Below are 22,645 nucleotides of genomic sequence, written 5' to 3'. Positions count from 1 at the left end.
ATGAAAGAGTTGAAAAATCAAATGTGAGATGTTATTATTGAAATAAATTTGGTCACTATGCACGTGATTGCAGGAAGAGCATAACTAATCAAGGAAAGTAGAGATCTAATGTAACTATTGAAAATAATGACTCCATGTTCCTAGCTTGCCATACCATGCATGAAACATTTGATAATGTTTGGTTATTACATAGTGGTTGCAATAACAATCAAGTTGTAAATATGGATGAATCTGTTAAGACAAAGGTAAAATTGGGGACTGAAAAGACTGTGGATGTAGACAATAAAGAAGTGGTCAACATTCTAACCAAGAATGAGGAGTCGAAGACAATTTCATAGGTATATTATGTTCTTGGTTTAAAACATAATATGATAAGTGTTGGTCAATTAACGCAAAAAGGATATAAAGTTATTTTGAGGGATAAGATTGTATTATGTATGACAAACCTCCAAGGAAGTGGTCAACAGAAAAGGTGCAAATGATGAGGAATAGACTCTTCCCTCATTAGAGAAATTTTGAGGCCAAAAATGGGCATCCTAAGGAATATTATAAAATAATAGTGGAAATAATGAAATAATATTAGATTACATCATGAAATTTTAGAGGGAAAAAAGAAAAAACTACCTTTTCAACTCATATTTTCAACTTATCTTCCTATGGTTTTACTCATAGAAAAGTTGAAAATATGAGTTGAAAATAAACTTTTGTAATAACCTAATTTTGTGTATAAGAAAAAGTTGAATGAAAAAGGAGAGATTGAAATATTTAAGGCAAGGCTTGTAGAAAAAGGGTTCTCACAACAACCAGGAATAGACTTTGGAGAAACTTTTGCTCTGGTAGCCAGATTGGATATTGTAAGAGGAGTCTTGGTAACAACTCAGAATAAGTGGAAATTGTATCATATGGATGTGAAATCAACTTTCTTGAATGACATTCTAAAAGAGGAAATCTATGTGTAGCAAACTCCATGTTATGAATTTGAAAGTCATAAAGATAAAGTGTACATATTGAAGAAAATGCTCTATGGATTCAAACAAGCTCTAAGAGCCTGGTGTAGTAGAATTTATAGTTATATGATCAAGAATAGATTTAGTAGAAGCAATATTGAAACAACCCTTGTACACAAATGTAAATGAGCATGGTCAAATTTTGTTTGTCTATTCTTATATATATGACATGATTTATACTAATGATCTTGAACTAGATCAGTTTAAAGTAGAAATGAAGAAAGAACTTGAAATGAAAGATCTTGGTCTTATAAAATATTTTCTTGGCATAAAAATTGAACAATCAGAGAAAGGGAGTTTTATCTGTCAAATTAAATATGAAAAAAAATGTTAAAAAGATTGAGAATGGAAAATTTTAAGCCTGCTCCTACACCAGTAGCGATAGGTACAAAGTTAGGTAAGGATGATGATGCTTGACATGTCAATCCAACTCTGTTTGAAAGATTGGTTGGAAACCTTACGTATATGACAACTACAGGATCAGATATTATGCAAGGAGTTAGCCTGATTTCTAGATTTAAGGAGTCTCCAAAAGACTCACATTGGAAAGATGGCAAAAGGATTTTGAGATACATAGTAAGAGCTACAAATTGTGGCATATTATATGGAAGAACACAAAAGAAATATTTGGTTGGATATACTAATAGTGATTTTGCAGAAATTTTGGATGATAGGAGAAACATTTCTGGTTATGTGTTTCATCTTGTTTTAGGTGTGATATCATGGGCATCTAAGAAACAACCTATTGTGACACTTTCATTAGTAGAAGCAGAATACGTAGCAACAACATCAACAGCATGCCAAGTAATATGGTTACGAATACTTTTGGATGGACTTCAACAAAAACAAGAAGGATCAACAATAATCTATTGTGACAACACCTCAGCCATTGCACTATCGAAGCATAGTATGTTTAATAAAAAGAGAAAACATATTGATACAAGATATCATTTTATTAGAGAGCTTATGAGCAATGGAGAATTTTATCTAAAGTGTTGTAAATCAAGTGATCAATTGACTAATATCTTCACTAAGCTATTAGCAAAATATGTATTTGAGTTTCATAGAGGAAATTTAGGTGAATTGTCAGCCTAGCTAAGATTTAGACCAATAGGCATGTTTGAGTTGTGATGAGTTATGTCTTAGTTTAGTGGTCATAATTAAGAGGGAGAGTTAAAAATAACTAATTACTCTTGCTTGCAGTGCAGCCTAGATTAAGAGTGTGAGTTGATTTGAGTCACTATGAGTTAGTTCGAGTTTAGTCTATATTTAGAAAGTTCAAATTTAGCGTGAGTTTGCATGAGGAAGTTACGAGTTAGCTTTACTTGAGTCGTTAGTTAAAAAGCATAAATACCCTACATTTTGTTTAAGTATAATAAATCAAATTTGCATGATTAATAGAAAAGAACAACAACTGGTATTATTTGTGTGTGAATTTTAATGTTAATTTATGCCTTATCTTTTCTATTTTTTTAACATTATCATTGTTGGAAAATTGGATCGATCAATGTATATTAATCCCTTTTAATAATGTGATTGTTGTAGTTTAAAAATCATATAAAGTTATTAATAATTTAAATATTTTTATAAAGATATTGCCTAATATTATATAGTTATAATTTTAAAAGTTAGTAAAATTTGTCAAAATATAAACTATATAAATCTTTTGAGAATTTAAACATTTGCCAAACATTATATAATTGTCATTTTAAAAATTAGTAAAATTTACTAAAATTTATACACTTCAAAATAATTAAAATTCTTTAAAACTTCTTTTGCTTATTATAATCTAAAAAAATACTCCAAAACTAAACTATCAATTTAGCATTCTATATTGGGCGATATCTTGCATGGTTAGGATACATGATAGAATTGCCGTCTATTGTTTTTACAACAATTGTAAAAATCTTGACTATGGTAATATAATGCTTCTTCCAAAGAGAGAATCCCCTTTTTAAAAAAATATTGTACATACTAATTCACAAATTTTAATTCTCATAGGAAAAAAATAAAAATCATTTAAAAAAAACATCAAATATTCATAATTTAAACTCAATTTTGTTTCGCTCAATATCCATATTCAAAAAAATAACTGCGATGAATCGCAATGTCCTTAACATAACTCAATCTAATTATCATTTATTTAGCATCAAGGTCAATATTAGTAAACATTAATTGTAATTATAGTATTTTTTTATCATACACTTCTGATCATCGTTTTAAATACGAAGTATTCAAATACTAGTATTTTAATTATCAATTTTATTAGTAATAATTAATCCAATATGATGTCTACTTTATTTCATCTTAAAATTAAAATATTATAATTCTTATTAATTATATTAATAAGTGTAATAAAAATACTATCTAATAAATATTTATAAAAATGTTTTTTAGTTTTTATAAAATTAAAATTAAATTACACAAAGAGCAAGAAAGACATATTTGTTTTCTAAATTTATATGAATGTAAAAAATTAAAATAAAATAAATAACCACGGAAAAGACAAATTTGTTTCATGGTAGCGAAACGTATGAAAAACCCATATATTTAATAAATTAAATTAAAAATATATTAAATATAAATTATTTAAATTTAATAATAAAAGATTATAATGTATATCATATAAATTTTTTCTCCCGACATATAGAATAGGTGGTAGAATGATTGTATGGATAAGCTGAGTTCTCAACTGATATATAAATAATAATAAATTAAAAATGGAATCTTTAATATATATTTTTTGAATTTTCAGGCAGGAAGATTTTGTCATTTTATGAGTTGGAAGTTTTTCTGTTTAATTTCTTTAAAATCTAGCAGGAATTTATTGAAAATACAAATCTGATGGGTAATTTTTACACGATGAAAGTGCAATAGAGGTTTTTGTAGGTGCTGAATCCATATATAGTCAAAAACCATTTTAAATAACATAAATCAAGATTTCACCTTAAAAATTTTCGCTAATACATCAAAAAACCAAAAAATTACACTAAAAACAGCCTCTACATTATAGTATTCTTGAAATTGAAATTGAAATTCAACTATCTAGACGTACGCCCAATACAGTCAAGGGCTACTTAAACTGCACACTCAAATACCAAAACAAAAAAAAGAGAAAGAAAGAGGAGGAGGACGACCTATCTAAACACATACATATAGATGCATCAAAGTACGAAGTTCATAGGCATCCTTGCAATCGCACGGCCGGAACTGCAAAGAGCTGGAAGCGTCGTGGCATCGTCACACCGTATGATTCACTCATATTCAACTCCTCCTGGATTTCATCTCTACATTCCAAACTCCAATTGAAGCATTGCAGCAGCCGGGCGAGCGCAAGACCGACTACTTCAAGTGCCAACTCCGTCCCCGGGCACCCTCTCCTGCCTGATCCGAAGGGGATGAGTTCAAAGTCCTGACCTCTCACATCTATATTTCTATCTCTTCCGCCCCGCATAAACCTCTCCGGCTTGAACGCCAAGGCGTTGTCACCCCATACATCTAGATCTCTCCCTATCGCCCACGCATTCACAATAAGCCTCGTTTTAGCAGGAATGCGGTATCCCGCCACACTGCACGCCTCCATTGATTCGTGGGGAAGCAGCAGTGGTACCGTTGAATGCAGTCTCAGCGTTTCCTTCACAACACATTGCAGGTACTCCAGACTCGACAAATCAGAAGGCTTAACTCGCCTATCTTTTCCCACAACCGACTCGATCTCTTCCTGTGCTTTCTTCATCACGGCAGGATTTCTCAACGCCTCAGACATTGCCCATTCTAAAGTAACTGCTGACGTATCCGTTCCAGCAGCCAACATGTCGAGAAGAAGGGCCTTTATGTCGTTCCTGCTGCTTACATTTATGTCCATCGTGTTGGCCACCCCACACATGTCGAGCAGCGCGTCTACAAAATCGTTTCCCCGATGACCGTTTCGCTTCCTTCGCTCTATGTGTTCATTGATAATCTCGTCGGCCAGCGCGTCGAAATCTCTGCGCAATTTCTTCATGCGCCTTCTGATGCCCTGCAAATCCAACCATCCAACACAAGGAATAAAATCTCCAATATCAAAAGCACCAACTACAGATGATAACTCCCGCACAAGTTCTGCCAATCCTTTCGTGCCCGCCAACTCATCCGACCCGTCAGCCGAACATTTGCTCCCCATCACCATTCTGCATATTATATTCGCCGTAAGGGACGAGAGCGCCTTGCTCACATTAACAGGCTTGCCTCCGTTCTCGCTTTCCCGCCAAATCGAGCGTATCATGGCAGACACCTCATCGTCTCGCACGGACTGGAAGGACTCGATTCTCCTGCCAGTCAGGAGTTCTAAGACGCAAATTTTTTTCATTTGCCGCCAATAATCTCCATAGGGAGCCAACGCCACGTCTCTGAAATTGTAAGCTAAGTACTTCCCTGCCTCCGATGCGGGTCGGCTGGCAAAGAGCAGATCATGAGTTTTCAGAAACTGTTTGGCCATCTCAGGAGAAGAGACCACGACGGCAGGGACTGAACCAAGGCGCATAAGCATAAGAGGACCATATTTGTCGGCGAGGTCTTTCAGAACACGGTGAGGGAATTCTCCCAACATATGGAAGTTCCCGATGATGGGCAATGGAGATGGTCCTGGAGGCAGCTCCAGTACTTCTTGATTTCTTGTTCCGGCCTTCGCCTTCCAACGATATTTGCAGAAGAAGATGATGCCCGAAACGAATGTCGTGATCAGTACTGCTGTGGCAGCCGATACCCATCTCGTAAGCGAGTTCTCTTCGGTACCCATTTTCCCTGTCCATGAATGTCCGACTTTGTGGCCGATTTATGGAAGTACGGTTGAGGAGGATGGAGACAAGTAAATGAGTTGATGATGTCGAAGGGCTATCAACAATGGTATTTGTTGAAGCGAAGGCATGGCAGCTGTGTGCCTATCAACAATCTTTCCGTAAAAGACGCTGCCATATACCAGAGGCCTTTCACTGAAATCCACGTCTCTTCTGATTGTAACATCGTCGCCACGTAATGTTTTAAAAGTCGGACCTTTTTCACCCGTATTTTCCGTGAGGGGAAATCATTTATACGGTAAATGAGGATGCACGGCAGAAAACGCAAAAAAATCTTATTTCCAACCTCATGAAAAATATATATAAAAGATAGTTTAATAATATTATTTTATATAATTAAATATTAATTAAATTTATTTATTAGGTTCATACAGGAACGAAATAGAGTTTTTTGAATTTTAAGTTAATTATTATTAATTAAATCGTGGAGATTCAATTTCTTTAGAATATTTAAAAATATTTTTAGTAATTTACATAAACCATAAATGATTTTCTTTTTATTTAAATTAATTAAATAAAAATAATGTCATATGAATAAGTGTCCTATGAAATAACTTATGGTTTTTTGAGTAAGTGGTATTAAAAAGTCATGATATTGGTCCAACAAAACTTATTTAAGATTAAAATCACCATAGTAAAATGAGGATGAATGTCCATTATTAAAATCTTATTACATATTTTTTTAATGTATAAATATTTAATTATATATTGATTTTTTTATAATAATAATAATTTTGTTTATTTTAATGATTTTTTTTTAATTTTAATAAAGTAAAATGTATTATAAATAAAGGTTTTGATAAAATGATGTCTATTCTTACTTATATTTTTATTTTATTTTTTAATAATAGCAAAAATAAAAAACAAATTATACACATTAAAATTAAAAAATAATTAAATATTATTATATTTACTTTTAGTTATGATGATTATAATAGATTTAAATTTGTTTTATTCAAATTTACTAATACTTTATAATTAATTGAGATTTATCCTATTTAAATTTATTAAGTATTTCATGATTGATTTAGATTTATCTGTGTTCAAAAGATAAAATCTTTTAAAATGTAAATCACTTCCCGAAAATTATTCAAATTCTATAACCCATACGATAGTCTCAAGCTAGGAACCTCCCACCAATCTCAATGCTGGATTACTATGAAAAAAGGCAAAAAAATTGCATCCATGTAGAACGCTTAATACCTGAAGTCAAGAAATCGGGAAGGTGAATTTTCCAGACTTGGAATGAAGAAGGCATTGGACATTATGAGATTATGTCAATCCCATAAGCTTAATTGCAAAGCTTATGCACAGATCTAGCCACCAAGGAATGCTATTTTATTTGTTTTCATTACCTTCCTTGTGGCAACTAGACAATCAATCTATGCTTTGGGGATCTTATCATGTTAGGGTTTTATTTGTTTTTTATTTTTGTTTTATTAGAAATTGTAATTTAGTTAAAATTAAAGAATTAGCTCATTGAGTGTTGAGTTGAGTTAAGTCGACTGATGGATAAAGAGTTAATTGCAGTTTATATTTAGAGTGTAAGTTAACTGAGTTAAGTATGTGCATGTCAAAATCAGAGTTAAGTGCAGTTTATATTTAGAGTGTAAGTTAACTGAGTTAAGTATGTGCATGTCAAAATATTTTAAGTTAGTCGCTAATTGGAAAAAATTAAGTTAAATACACTTCACCAAATTGAATGTATGTATCAAATTTTGTGTGATCAATAAAAAAAATTGCAATTAATATTTTGCAATCTTTTATGTGAGAATACAATTAATATGTAATTAGTATGTATTTTCTGCCTTTCCAACACAACACATGGCTTCTGCCTTTCCAACACAACAATAGCAACCAGACAATCAATCTTTAAAGCACCTTATCATGTTGGGTTTTATTTGCTCCTGCTTTTGTCTTTGCGCTTGTTGGCTCTGCTCCGGTTGGTTCTTCTTCAAGTTCTTTACCACTTATGCCTTTGTTTCTGCCGCTCCTCTTCCTTTGGTCGAACGGCCTATCGACTTCTGCACACATCCAATTTTAACACTCCCTGGAAACCGTGACACCTAAACTCTACGCCTCTTTACCGGCCTAATCTATGTACTTTTGTTAAGTTTTTCTCACAATCTAATATTAATTTTTTAATACAAGTACAAAGAAGATAGTGTAGTATTTAAAAGTTTAGTTTTAACAATTTTATTTTAATCTAAAATGATGAAGATAATATATTACTTAGTGATTAATTTTTCTAACCTTGCCCTTGCAATAAAATATTAACTTTTTAACATTGAAGATAGTGTAGTATTAAAAAAACATGAATAAATCTATCACTAAATTGATATTATAGATCAGTTTATCCGTTGTAATAAAAACATGAGATCAGTTTATCATTTTTTCATTTATGTTATTTGATTGTTTACTCATATATTTTTTCATTATAGTTAGATAGTTAAGTTTAATGTCAATAAATTGTTATTTTAATTATTTTATTGTGTTATATTAATTCATGAAGTTAAATATTTATTGTTTTATTATAATAAAATATATTTTTTCAACTCTGAAGCAACTGTCACGCGTACATAGCCTTGCTCGATATTAGACAACAAAAATTGTGGGGACCAAACCTCCACACATAGTTGTTGGACCACAACCTCAGGACTTAGAAGACCATGCAATTGCCCAGTCAATGCCTAGTCACTATCACATGTGATCCTACATGGTAGTCCTTACAAAAGAGAAACATAATATAAATACTAAGTGATAAAGATAGAAAGATCACTTGAATTGTTCAAACCACAACTAATATGTGTTATACATATGAGTCCCAACAATTTCCATCCATGTTAGGTACTTAAGTACAAACATCTATGCAAAAGAAACTATATCAAAATGTGAGGTAAAGATGGAAAACTCAATGGGAATAAATTGCAACCCCCCCGCCCCCCAATGGGAATAAATTGCAACCCCACCCCCAAATCAATAGAATGTGATGCAAATAGTTCAATTGTCATGCAACCATGTTCTTAACCCCTAAAAGGCCTCTCAAACATGTGAATTTTTTCTCAATGAATTTCTTGGTGAATGTGTCTACAATTTCTTTGAAGAAGGACAATACTACAAATCAATAGCTTCATCATGGATCTACCCCTTGATAAAGTGCATGTATAACTCAATGTGCTTATCCCATTGTCGTTGTACTGGATCTTTATAGAACTTGAGTGTAACAACCAATTATCTGAGATAGCGTTGCAACCATATAGCCTAACTAGTAGTATTCATTTCAACTATGTACCTCTCCTCTACTGGAGATAAAATAATAGTTTATTTCTTTTTCCTTAACCAACTTATTGGACTAGATCTAAGGTAGGGAAGATATCCTAAGGTGGATTCATGATTTGTGGCATTTCCAACCCCATCTGAATTTATGTATCCAACAATATATAAAGATGACCTTGTTGCATATTTTATACCAAAACTAGTAGTCCCATTAACATATCTAAGAATCCACATTACTACCTTCGAGTGTAGCTGATGTTGCTCTTATATATAGCTAAAATTTGCTCAACTACATTGTGGATGTTAGGATAAGAATGAGGTAAATAACACTCCAAGTATTCGTTAATACCTAGTAGAGTCAACCAAAAGTGTAGTACCACCATCTTCTAGCTTAACCTCTAATAAGAAGGGGGTTAGAGTTATCTTGCAATTAGTCATTAGAAACCTATCACAGATGTCTCTAGCATACTTGGAATATGCTAAATTGATTCCCAAATTAGCTTAGTTGATTCCAAGACCAAGGAAGTAATGTAACATTAAACCTTTTAGGAAAAGAAGACTTCACTGCAATTGATACGAATTTATGTAGGAGTGCAACATAATGCAAATGTAAACATAAACACAGAGATGCAGCAGAAATAAATCTTCATTTCATTAATATGAAATAACTGAAAGATGCTTACAAACAAAATGGAAATAAAATAGCTCGGGTGATGGTAGCTTATCTATGAGAAGAGATGTGGCGGCTACATACCTCTAAATTGTGTTACAATGAGCCTCAAGGCCCTTTTTATTATTGAAAAACAAAGGGAAACCCTAAACAACCAAAACCCTAACCCTATGAGATGGAACACCAAAATTTGTGGGCCTCGTTGGGGCTAATTGGGAAACCAACTTCTGAGAGTCGTAATTTGGTCATATGATATCTGTTTGGCACATATGATTCTCATTGGAAATATCTCTCTTAGTACTACAGGATTTGCGACAAGCCCCTACCTATGGATATGGGACTACTGCGGACCTCAAAAAAACACCGTTTAGGGGATTAAAAAAGCTCCAGAAGTTCAGGGCCCGAAAATCCAACATCCACCTGGATCAGCAGTGATGGAAGAGGTTGAACTCCTTGTAATGAATAATTCTCCTACATATAGAACTAGTAGCAAGAGAGAATCAATAAGCATCAGCATATACACATTAATAGCTAATTTGTTTCCAAGGAAACCTGGGAGGGAAGATAATTATTCATTTTTGTGTACCAAGCCTATGGTGCATGCTTAAATCCATATAGTTAATTGTTCAATCTGCATACTAATGACAAATATTTCACATATCTTTGTGGTTTCTCCATATATATATTCTCATTAATATCCATCTCATAAATTTTTTTTCATATCAATGTGGTGTACATCACACTTTCTAGTTTTTGCAATAACTAGAGAAAACTGAATGGATCCCATCTTAGCTACTAGTGCAAAAGTCTTCTCATAATCAATGCATTGTACCTGTGAGAAGCCCTTATCTACTGACCATTATTTATACATTTTAATCATCCCTAAGCATCCATTTTGGTCCTAAAATTCCACATAGATAAATCAAGTTTCCTATTGGGTGGAAGAGGAACCAAATCCCATGTGTTGTTCTCCATTGAGGAATTGAAATCCTCCATCATTGCGTCTTGTAAGCGGTTATCTTCAACTTGTACATAATTATGAGGGTATGATCTAAGTACTGTATAACAATTAATAGTAAATAAGGGCTTCTTGGCAACAGGATCTTGTGGAAGGTCCACAAATTGTGATTTGGTTCTCCATGGATTGGTAGGATCACCCATTGGTTCAAAAAGTTCCTAAAGTGTCTACTCTACCCATTTAGGTCTAAAATTTGGATCTAATATATGATTCTAATTATTAGAAATATAATTTTTTTAATTATGATTATAAATTTAATATGATAATGTCTCTTTCGGATCTATGATCAAAACTAGTGGAGATGAAGTAGTAGAATTCTCTAGAGGTATCTCCAAGGGCTCTTCTTCAAACTGGACACTCCTATATAAGAATAAAGTATCCACAAAATAATATGAAAACCTATATCCCTTCATTCATTCTAGATATCCCATAAATATACACTCTGTACACTGAGGTTCCATGGCCTTCTTCCTATTAGAAGAGACCCCAACCCATACATGGGAATAAAAACTTATGAAGTAACATATAATCTTTTCCTTGTCAATGCCTTATAAGGATTTATTCCCTTTACTAATTTATTAGGAATCATTTTTTGCATATATGATGCAAATTTGATAGCCTCAACCTACTATTTAGGAGGACGTGGTCTAGCTTGCAACATACTATTAACCATCTCTTTTAATGTATTATTCTTTCTCTCTACTGCTCCATTATGTTGTGGAGTGTATGGTACATATTGGAACTCTATAATTGATTTTAAATAAATATTCTCAACATATTTATTAAGATACTCTACTCCATTATTTGCATGGAGCTTCTTGATCTGTTTCTCTATTTGGTTGTCCAAATGTTGGTTAAATCCTTAAGGTTTTTAAAGTCCTAAAAATTAAGCTTCAAAAAATACACCCATGTAAACATTAACCAATCATAAATAAATTTGAGCACTTATCTTGATTTACTTATGGATGGGTGAGGGAAAGCACCTGGAATGCCATTTTTTTCCAACTCTAGGAGTGAAGATGTTCTCCAAGCTTTACCTATGTTAAAATTTTCCTCCTTTCTTACTTAGCTACTGCAAATAAATATAAGTTAGATGACCAAGACTCTAATGCCGCACACTTATTTCCTCATCTGCATAGGTAAGAGGAGAAAAAAAAATATAATATTGGAGTGAAATGAGAGAAAGAATACAACCTAGAATGGTGGTCAATCTCAACAATGCTACATTGGATCCATATTTCATCTAAAAATAAGACATTGAATCCAAAGTGAATTCAACTCTCTTGCATGAATTTGAGTGTGTAATTTGTTAAATGGAGAGAATATTTATGGAGTTCTTAGGAACGTGAAGCACATTGAAATATCCCTTAACCAAGGTCTACTTCTCCTTCCTTAGCAATATTAATAGGAGAATCATTTCCCATCAAAATGGGGGGTCCACTATGAGATTCCATGTATGAGAAATGAAGTCATATGATGAGTGGCTCTGGAATAAAGAATCTAAGTATTGAGAGAAGAGTTATAGAAATAAAACAATTACCCTTATATTTTTCTTATGGTGCCTTTCCCATTGCTTCTTCTTGGCATGATATAGGATGTAGTCCTCAAGGTGATGATGGTGGAGGGCTTGTGCCATGACGTCAATTGTCTTCTTCATGCATGCTCTATTGGGGTACATTGCACTAAATATTTCATGAGGACATCATCAAGACCTACACTTTGTTCACCATTAAGCCCTCTTCTAGACATTATTAGGGGCACATATGACCACTTTTCATTCACTACTAGACATTCCCTATTATTTGGCTTTTTTCTATTTTTTTAGTTGTCTATTTTTAATAGGGAGTGTCACTTAAGATGACAAGTGATGCTAAATGCATATTGGTTGCAGATAACATGGATATTTCCATTCTTTTAACTCTTAATACCTCGTGCATAATAATTTCTAGAGTGAATATGCACATTCTCTCTACTTTGTATAAATTAACCACCATTTTTCTCTCTTTTCCCTTTATTAGTTGAATTTTAGTCCTACTTTTGAGTTTAATTGAGTTTAATTAGTTTGTATTCCGCATGTGATATTTATTAATTAATTTTAATTAATTTATAACTCTACTTATTTTTGGTTGACTTCATTTGAGCATATTATGGTAATTTTGGGTCTCCCAATCTAATTTTGACTCATTTTCCAGCTAAGAAAAGTGTTTTTGAGTTATACTAAGTACATAGTTATGTAACCTCAACCTAATTAAAATTGGTTAGCCTTGTAGATAATCTCTATATTGTATTCATGTTCAACAATAATATATCATTAGATTATATGAGTAATTCAAATTGCCTCTATGGTTAATTAGTCAATTTATCAAAAAAATTATTCTCTTTTCTTTCTTATTTTGCAAGTAGCTAATCTAGTACTTTTTGACACTTAGGTCATGTGATTTTACTTAGAATATAACATGCACTCCCTAGATGAAATCCTTTTATGCATTATGTGTATGTTTTTCTCTCCTTTTTGGACTTTGCTCCCTTGGAATTTGAGATCTCCTTAATGGGATTTTATTTTCTTTTTTTATTATGATCTAGTTCTTTCTTGCCCCTTTTTTCCTGCTTGTTCTTCTTTTTATTTTTATGCACTACCAGAGAATGGGCCTTAGGGGAATTTAGATTCCCCATACGAATGGTATTTTTTTTCTCATGAATAGTTGATTCTATGAAGTTATTCATAGCATGTGTCTTCTTTTATTTACCCATTCAAACTTTAGTAATATGGAAAGAATAAACAAATACTAAACACTTGGGTACTAGCTTTGAAAGACTTGAAAGAATAATTTGTTCCTCCTTTTTATCAATGCTCAAAGATTTTGTTCAATAAACAAAAGTCTTAGACCAAAGAATAAGTCATGTAGGGTCTCAAAGTTACCTGGGCTCAAAGATGTGATCCCATTTTCTAATTAATGTCCTCTGAACTCATACAAAATTCCAAATAAACCCTCCAATTTGGCCAATACTTCATTGAGAGTTAATAAGAATAAAGATGAAAGTGTAACTCTATGAAACTTTTCAAGCAAAGAATCCCATAGAAATAATCCATTTTGTTGAATTACTTCACCTTCTCTATGATTGAATTGGGTATATTTTTATCCCTTAGTGATTCTGTAAAGTCCCTAAATGTACAATAGTTGTAGGAACTTGGACTTATAACTGAAGTAGTTAAATGGAGCAATAATCAAAATGACGGTGAGTGTATCCATCATCTTTTGCTATTCAGTCCTTATTGACGTACAATAATTATGAGTATAATTCTCATGAACTCCTTGAATGCTCTGAAACCATATTATATTTTAAGTATAAGTTCAAGATATAATTGTGATATAATAACTACACTAATAATTGCAAGAAAAAAGATAGAAATGAGAATGTAATAACATTTAAATACAATAAGTAGCTAAAATACAAATTCACATTCACTTATATTACTTTGCTTGACTTGAATACAATTAAATAGCACTCTCATAGAGAGAATTAACATGCACTAAGTGTGGATCCTTGAGCATACAACTAATACATAACCAAGTCCATGTTAGTTCCAATTAACTAGGCAAAAAATGGAGTTGTAGAATCTAAAATAGAGTTCAAGTCAATAATATAGTCTGATAATTATAAGTTGAGTCATAAATAAGTGAGATCTCCTCACTCAATAACTCAAGAATAACTCCAAGTGTAGCACTATAAGTCAAAAGATATATATATATTTTTAAATAAAGGGATAAGGAGATAAGTTTTTCCTCCAAAATAGGAAGGAAGTGTGCATTGGTGGAAAAGGTGGGTTGACACCAGGAAGTGCACATTAATGGACAATAAAAGGCCACATCATTGCTCAATCATTTCCACGTGTCATTCTACATGGTAACCCCATGTAAAAGAAAACATACTATAAATAATAAGTGTTAACAATAGAAATATCACCTAAAAGTTAGAAAATGTAGTGCAGGCTAGGTTAGGAAATTTGCATGTCACAACAAAAAAATATCCCCTTTGTATATTTTCTTATACATGTTGTGGACAAATCCTATTATTCCATTTTCCAAAGTAAATTATGGACTCTAATGGTTGTTTGATATGAACTCTAATAGTTGGAACTTTTGCTCTACTTCCCTCTTGAGCAATGGCCCTTTAAGCTCTTGGAAAACATCCTTGTATGCTTGTAGCAACTCTTCTAGGTTTTATTTCTATTTCTTGATACACCCCTTCAAGGATGACTTTTCTCTCATTGACTCTTATACAAACTAATTTTCTTTTAAAAAGAATAAAACATACTTATTACTAGAACTAATAATTTTTTTGACTTTGTTGGAACTTACCGAAAAATTTTTGGACTTTCCCTTTTGTGCATTTATGGTGAAGGATTTTCCATCCTTGATGAGGTGGTACTAGTTGGATCTCTATAAGAATATTTCATCCTGCATGTACATATAGGAACTTCCAATCACCATTCCACATACATGAAGGGGAACTACATTTAGTTTTTCTTCATTAATAAAATCAACACTAATAGAAAATCTATTTTTTCACTATTTGGTAACATTTATTCCTACATCCCAATGGATATGGGCTTGGATGATCACAAAATTCCAATCCCAATTTTTTACCAACTCTACTGTAATGAGATTCACCTATCATCCTAATTCAAACATGGCATTAATCTGTCTTTTTGACCTATATCATTATATGGAAGAGTCTAGTATTTTCATTCTCTTCTTGTTATTGAAGGCTACTCAAATTAATCTTATTTTTCATTAATATATAGATGATATTCTCATCCATGTCTAAGCTACCTTCAATGTGATTACTCAAATCATTGGCCATGAGGTTGTTCTTGTTTGCATCTTTCTTTCTAATTTTTTTATTATTAAGCTTTGGATGTAATTTCCAACACTTCTCTTATGTATGACCATCAACGTTACAATGGTTTATGGATGTTTGCATTGGTGTATTATGGTTGTTGTATTTTTACCTTTCCCCCTTTTCACTTCTTATTTCCACTTCTTAAAAGTTTCGTGGTGCTCCTTCTACTTTGATGCACTTGATTTTCCTTTCTTTTGACTTATTTTCTCCAAGTGTTGTGCCTATACACATGTCTCGTCCACTAATATAAGTTTGAACAACATCACTTTCTTGCACATAAATTATGTATACCCGTAGCTATTTTAGAAATATGTGGATTATTTAGAATCATACCCAACTTATATAATATAATGTTTATCATATGAATTATTTATCTATATATATATATATATATATATCTATATATATATATATATATATATATATATATATATATATATATATATATATATATGTACTAGAATGATTGTATGGAAAGGCTTCTTTTAGTTTTTTTGGATTTGGAACTTTCACTTTATAAAGGAGAAAGAGCTTGCCATATATGTTACGGTATTGTTGAAATTCAAGTAGAATGATTAAATGGATAGGCTTCTTTCAATTTTTTTGGATTTGGAACTTTGACTTTATAACGGAGAAAAAGTTTTCCATTTATGTTATGGTATTGTTGAAATTCAACTTTTTAAGCAAGGCCTATATATTATATAGACTTTCCAGTTGTTAGATCATGATTTTTTTATTCATGGTTCTACCAAAAGTGCAGAGTTGTTGCTCATGCTCATAAAACCTTAAGCACCTTTAGCAGAACCATGAGCTATGGAGGAAACCAATATTTTTGGAGCTATAGCTCCATTAATGCACCAAGGAAGTATATGCTAGCCCTTGGATTTTGTACTTGTCTAAATCCAAAGGTTGACATATATTGCCCCAGTGCATTAATGGAGTTATAGCTCCAGAAATATTGATAGCCAAATATGGACTGTGATTTGATAGAACACATTTAAAATAATAGATCAAATTTAAGGAATTGTTGGAGGATCTCTGAAGATCCCTAGGTCACTGTTTTACATGATGTTGGAAAAAACAACATCACAGTCATTTTGAGCATTGTACAAAGCCACTCTCCTATCAGGGACAAGGTTAATTTGTTTGGTCGGGGGGATGGGGAGGGTGGAAACTCCTATTCGAGCATTCCTGGGCCACTAGTAGATAGTAATGACTTTATCAAGGGTATCGAACAATCACCTTTGTCTATGGATAGGGAATTGATTGACCTATCTTAGTCAAAGTCAATTATTATGGAACCGTTAATGATTAAGAAGTTATTTTTTTACTCTGGTGATGCTCCCATTCTCTCTTTTGTCCATCGAAATGTCACTTATAGGAAGAAGAAATCTCATAATTATAAAAAATATCACTTCTTTCTCACAAAATTGTATGGGTCTACAAAAGGTTTTGGTAGAGGAGTCTTATACTCTTCCATTTGGGGATCCTCGATTTAATTCAGGTGACTTGATGCTTTCTAAATGCTCTATTTTTTAGGTCCTTAGGTGGGAGATGCATGTTGGACAAGGTTCCCCATGATCATTCTCTCTTTTAATATTCGAGGCTTGGGAGCTTCCCAAAAAATCTCCTCCCTAAAGGAACTCATATGGAGTCAACATCCATCGATGGTATTATTATAGGAGACTTTGGTCTCAAGAGAATTATCATGGGATTCGTTACAAAAGATTTATCCAAATTGGTATATTTGTGCTTCTAGTGTGTATGGGCTACTCGGTGGCCTGGTTGTTTAATGGTATCCATTAAAAGTTAAACTGGAAGCTTATCTTACATGTGCAGGTATCATCCTTTCTGGATATTTAATGGGATCTCAGACTAGGATTCAAATCATTAACAATTATGCTCCAAATAAAGGCCGGAAATTCTACTAGGACCACATCATAAAGTGGAGGATTCTTGACATTAGCTCTGTGATAGTGGTCAAAGATTTGAACTTCTCCCTAGGAAAATATGAGGTTTGGGGAGATAATGCTTTTGTCGACCCTCTTAATTCATATTTTTTTGGAATCATTGTTTCACACAATTTGCAGGATATTTGTACTAATCCCATTGCATGGACCTGGCGTAATGGTCACATAGGAGTTGCTAGTATTTCCAAATGTCTGGGTCATTTTGGTGGATGCAAATCTAGTCGGGTGCATGTCTAGGATACAATCCATGATTCTCCCAATTTTCATCTCAGATCACCAACCTATTACTCTATCATGGGATGGGTTGGCTTCCCACAGAGCCCATCCTTTTAAATTCAACCATGCTTGGTTGAAGGATAATTATTTTATAGATTTGGTTCATAGATGTTGATCTACCCATATTGGCTATCCGAATATGGGGTCTCTCGTTCGAGTGGGTAAAAAATTGAGAACATTGAAACACATTGTATGTACATGGGAAGGGGGTAAGAAGAGGGCACAAAGGAAGGAACTCGGAGATATTGAAGAATTACATATCCAATTGTCAGAAACTAATGATCCTGAATATTTTTCTAACATATACAAGAGGTAATTGCTAGAGTTGGAAGCACGGAAAATATAGATTCTTCTTATAAGAGAATATGAATGACAATTGAAAAGCAGGATCATGTGGGTGGCAGCTAGTGACAAAAACACCAAGTTTTTTCACGGACATGCAACATATAGGAGGAAGAAGAATGAAATTTGGGACACAAGGGATGATGATGGCAACTATTTTTCCACTCAATCAAAATTGGAATTTTCCACCAGTAACCATTTTAGGAATCTTTTTCAAAAAGGGACCAAGATTTTGCAGAACAAAGGTTGTTCACCAGTTTTTGACAATGTTCTTCAACGCAGAAAATCAACATCTGGGGAGACTGGACAAGATGGAGGATATTGAGGGGGTCCTACATTCTAGTACCAAGGACAAAATTCCCGGACCTGACAAGTAGGGAGTGGAACTTTTCATACACTTCAAGGAACTGATGGGGACAAAGATTATGGCGGCCGCAGAGGAATCCAAGATTAATGGAATCATTTCGAGTGCAATCAACACATCCTTTATTGCCCTAATCCATAAAAAGGACCATCCCTCCACTTTTTCCAATTACGGGCCTATCTCCTTGTGTAATGCGATTTACAAATTGATTTCCAAAATCATTGCAAATAGACCTAAACCTACTTTCTCTATTCATATCTCTTCAGAGAAGTTTGGTTTTGTGGATAACCATTTGATACAGGATGTGGTAGCTATTACTCAAGGATGTTTACATTCCATTAAGACTCAAAACAAAAAATAAATTCTTATGAAGATTGATCTTAAAAAGGCATATGATTGTATTGATTTGGAATAACTGCACTTGGACCTATACAAGATTGGCATAAATCACCAGAATGTAAAGTGAATAATGGCTTGTGTGGAGACTACAAATTTTGTTGTTATCATAAATAGGTTCCCTTCCTTCTCCTTCAAATATTCAAGAGGACTTCGCAAGGGGTGTGCCTTATCACCACTACTATTCATATTAGTTATGGATGACCTTAGCTGGAAAATTACATAAGCTAGAAGCCAAGGTTTCATTAAATGGATTAATGTTATGGGCAACATATACATTTCCCACTCTATGTTTGTGGATGATCTGCATTTTGGGGGTCAAAATAATATTGAGGAATGGAGGTAGTTTCATGAGACTAGTTGCTTTTGGTGAGGCTACAAGCATGTATATGAACATAGGAAAATTTGCATTGATTGTTGACCCACAGGATCCAGCAGTAAGTATGGAGATTTTCCAACTATTTAAGATTGAAATGATTGAGATAGACCATGGATTTAGGTATCTCAACTATTAATTGAAACCAAATAAGTATGGGAATAAATATTGGGAGTGGCTCCTCCAAAAATTTGAGAACTTTTTTTCAATTTGGAATTACGAGTGGCTATCACTTGGGGGTAGACTCACCCTTATCAAATATGATCTATGGAACATGGTGTTCTATTGGATGCATTTATACATCCTTCCAAAGGAAATCATTCATAAAATTGACATGATTATGGTCTGGTTCCTTTGGGCGGGAAACAATTTAGGGAGGAAATATCATCTGGCCCGACTAACCACCATTGCTCGACCCATACAAAGTGGTGGATGGGGTATAGTGGACACTGAATGCTTTAGTCACTCTCTGGTCATCATATCCCTTTGGAGAGCTCTTTATGGTAGTAGTATCTAGAAAACAATTATGAAAGGGAAATACCTGTGTCATAAGGATGCCACACAATGGATTAGAGAAGGGGCACTGGAGTCTAAGAATGCATCATATATATGGTGCAGCATGATGAAAAATATTCATTGGCTTCTTACAGGAATGAGATGGGAGCTCGGTGAGGGACAACAAATTCAAGTGGGATTAGATGCAATTAAGGGTATGGACAAACTTCAGATGTTGTTGGCCCTGTTGTTAAACCATTTATCCCAAATTAACATTACACACATTTGGCAGGTGGCCACCAATCCAATCAACTTGTTGGGTTCACGCTCATAGTAGTCTGCAAAGACTTTGGGGATGACAGGTATATGGGAACAAGAATGGAAGGGTTATATTTATGGTTTAAAATAGATGGGGGCCTTCCTCACTGATACAAAGGACAAAATGTGTTGGGTGTGCGCTTACAAAAAGGGACAGTTTGCAGTCAAGGATATATATTCTAGATTCCCCTTTAATGATCATGATGACCAACTTCTTTGGTTCCAAAAAACATGACATTAGGATATTCCTATGAAACTAAAATTTTTTAACTGGTTGGTCCTTCACAATAGAGCCCTTACTTGATATATTTTAATTCACAGGGGGTTTCATGGGCCAGGCATTTATACTCTCTGGTGGTCCTCCATGGAGGATGCACATCATCTCTTCTTACTTTTCCCTTTTGCGAATGAAGTATGGGAGGGATTATTGAATATCATGAAGATCAAGGCCAGATGGAATCAGTTATCGATTGAGACATGTCTCTCATCCTGGTAAATATGCAACTTTACCATTCTATATATTTTGGGGTATTTGGAGATGCAGGAACACAAATATTTTTTAGCAGAGGGAGCCAGACATCACATATACGATATTTAAGAAAAAAACATTCTTCAGGGAGATTGGGCCAATTAGAGGGAAATTACGTAGTAGGAACATCAAGTATACCAATATTTGGAAGGAATTCCTAGTTGGCTTTTTTGACGGGGCATGTATACATAGAAAATGTGGTTGTGGGGCTTACATGGTTATAAATATTGGCACAATTTATCATTTTTGGTGGGAGGGAGGGAGTGAAAAAACAACATTGCACTATGGGGGACATTAATATGTGCAAAGCGGTTGGGCATTGAACAATTAACAATTTATGGGGATTCAAAAAGTTTTATAGAATGGGTACAAGGATCTACCCTTTTCAACCCTTTCATTCTGAACACATGGATGAGGGGCATTTGGTCTCTTACTCAGTCATTCCAAAAAATCACATTTATCCATGTGTACTGGGAATAGAATGGGATGACATACACCTTATTAAAAAGAAGAGTTTGAGTAGAGGTGGGTAAAATTTTATTTTCTTAATTTAAACAACGTACATTGTCTAATGAAGGACACATAGTTTTGTAGTTTTATACTACATTGTTCCTTTAGATTGATACACTTCTTGTGATGAAAAGATGAACTATTTTTGGGTGAAGGAAGAGGCAATCCATTATATTCAAAGGGGCAGAAGTAATAGTTTTTTCTTGTTTATGACGAAACATAGGTAGAATATGGGGATAAGTAAATCAATAGTTGTAAGTAAAAAGTGGTTATATGTGTGTATATGGTAGAAACAATGAAACTAACTAGACTTATAGTTTATGAAGGAAGCAAATCATAAACATAATATTGTAATCACCTTATTTTTAATGAAAATTTGATGTTTCTTTTACTGAAAAAAAAATCTCTACGCATATCCAATACATCCAATATAGTCAACTGCTACGTGAACCTCACTCTCTCACACAAAAAAAGTCCTATCTAAACACACACATATATAGATGCATCAAAGTACAAAGTATTGTTCAAAGCCATCTTGCAATCACATGGCCATAACTGCGAAAATCTAGAAGCGTCGTGGCATCGTCAGTCCATATGATTCACTCATATTCAACTCCACCTCGACTTCATCTCTACATTCCAAACTCGAATAAAAGCATTGCAGCAACTGGAAGAGTGTCAGGCCAACTACCTTAAGAGATAATGTTGTCCCCGGAAATCCTCTCGTACCTGATCCGAAGGGGATGAGTTAAAAGTCTTGATCTCTCACATCTATATTTCTATGTCTACCACCCTTCATTACGCCAAAGCATCATCTCCATTGACTTGTGGGTAAGAAACAATGGCAGCATTGCTGAATGTTTCCTTCACAAACATTGTACGTACTCTAGAATCGACAAATCACATGGCTTCACTCGCTTATCTTTTCCCACAACCGAATCGATCTCTTCCTGTACTCTCTTCATCATGGAAAGATTCCTCAATGCCTTGAACATTTCCCATTCTAAAGTAATAATGTATCTATTCGAGTAGCCAACATGTCTAGAAGAAGGGCCTTTATGTCATTCCTACTTCTTACATTTATGTCCATGCTGTGGGCCACCTCATAGATCTCGAGAAGCACATTTACAAAATCGTTTCCCGGCTGGCCGTTTCGTTCCCACCATTCTATGTGTTCATCGATAATCTCATTGTCCAACACATTGAAATCTCTGTGTAGTTTCTTCAAGAGCCTTCTGATGCCTTGCAAATCCAACCATACAAGAGAAGGAATGAAATCCCCAATATCAAAAACTCAGAATACAACCAATAACTCACACATAATGTTTGCCTATCATCCTTTCATGCCCGCCAACTTT

General features: G+C 33.7%; 1 pseudogene; it reads right to left on the bottom strand.

Moving 5' to 3' along the window:
• Positions 1 to 4,184: 4,184 nt before the first annotated feature.
• On the bottom strand, positions 4,185 to 5,805 carry LOC149252030 (cytochrome P450 750A1 pseudogene; annotated as a pseudogene).
• Between the last annotated feature and the right edge of the window lie 16,840 nt (positions 5,806 to 22,645).

The sequence above is a fragment of the Pinus tabuliformis genome, chromosome 7 (assembly GCF_031772625.1).
Source record: "Pinus tabuliformis cultivar Carrire ecotype Pingquan chromosome 7, CPIR1, whole genome shotgun sequence".
Classification (NCBI taxonomy): domain Eukaryota; kingdom Viridiplantae; phylum Streptophyta; class Pinopsida; order Pinales; family Pinaceae; genus Pinus; species Pinus tabuliformis.
This window is presented reverse-complemented; position numbering and strand designations above follow the sequence as displayed.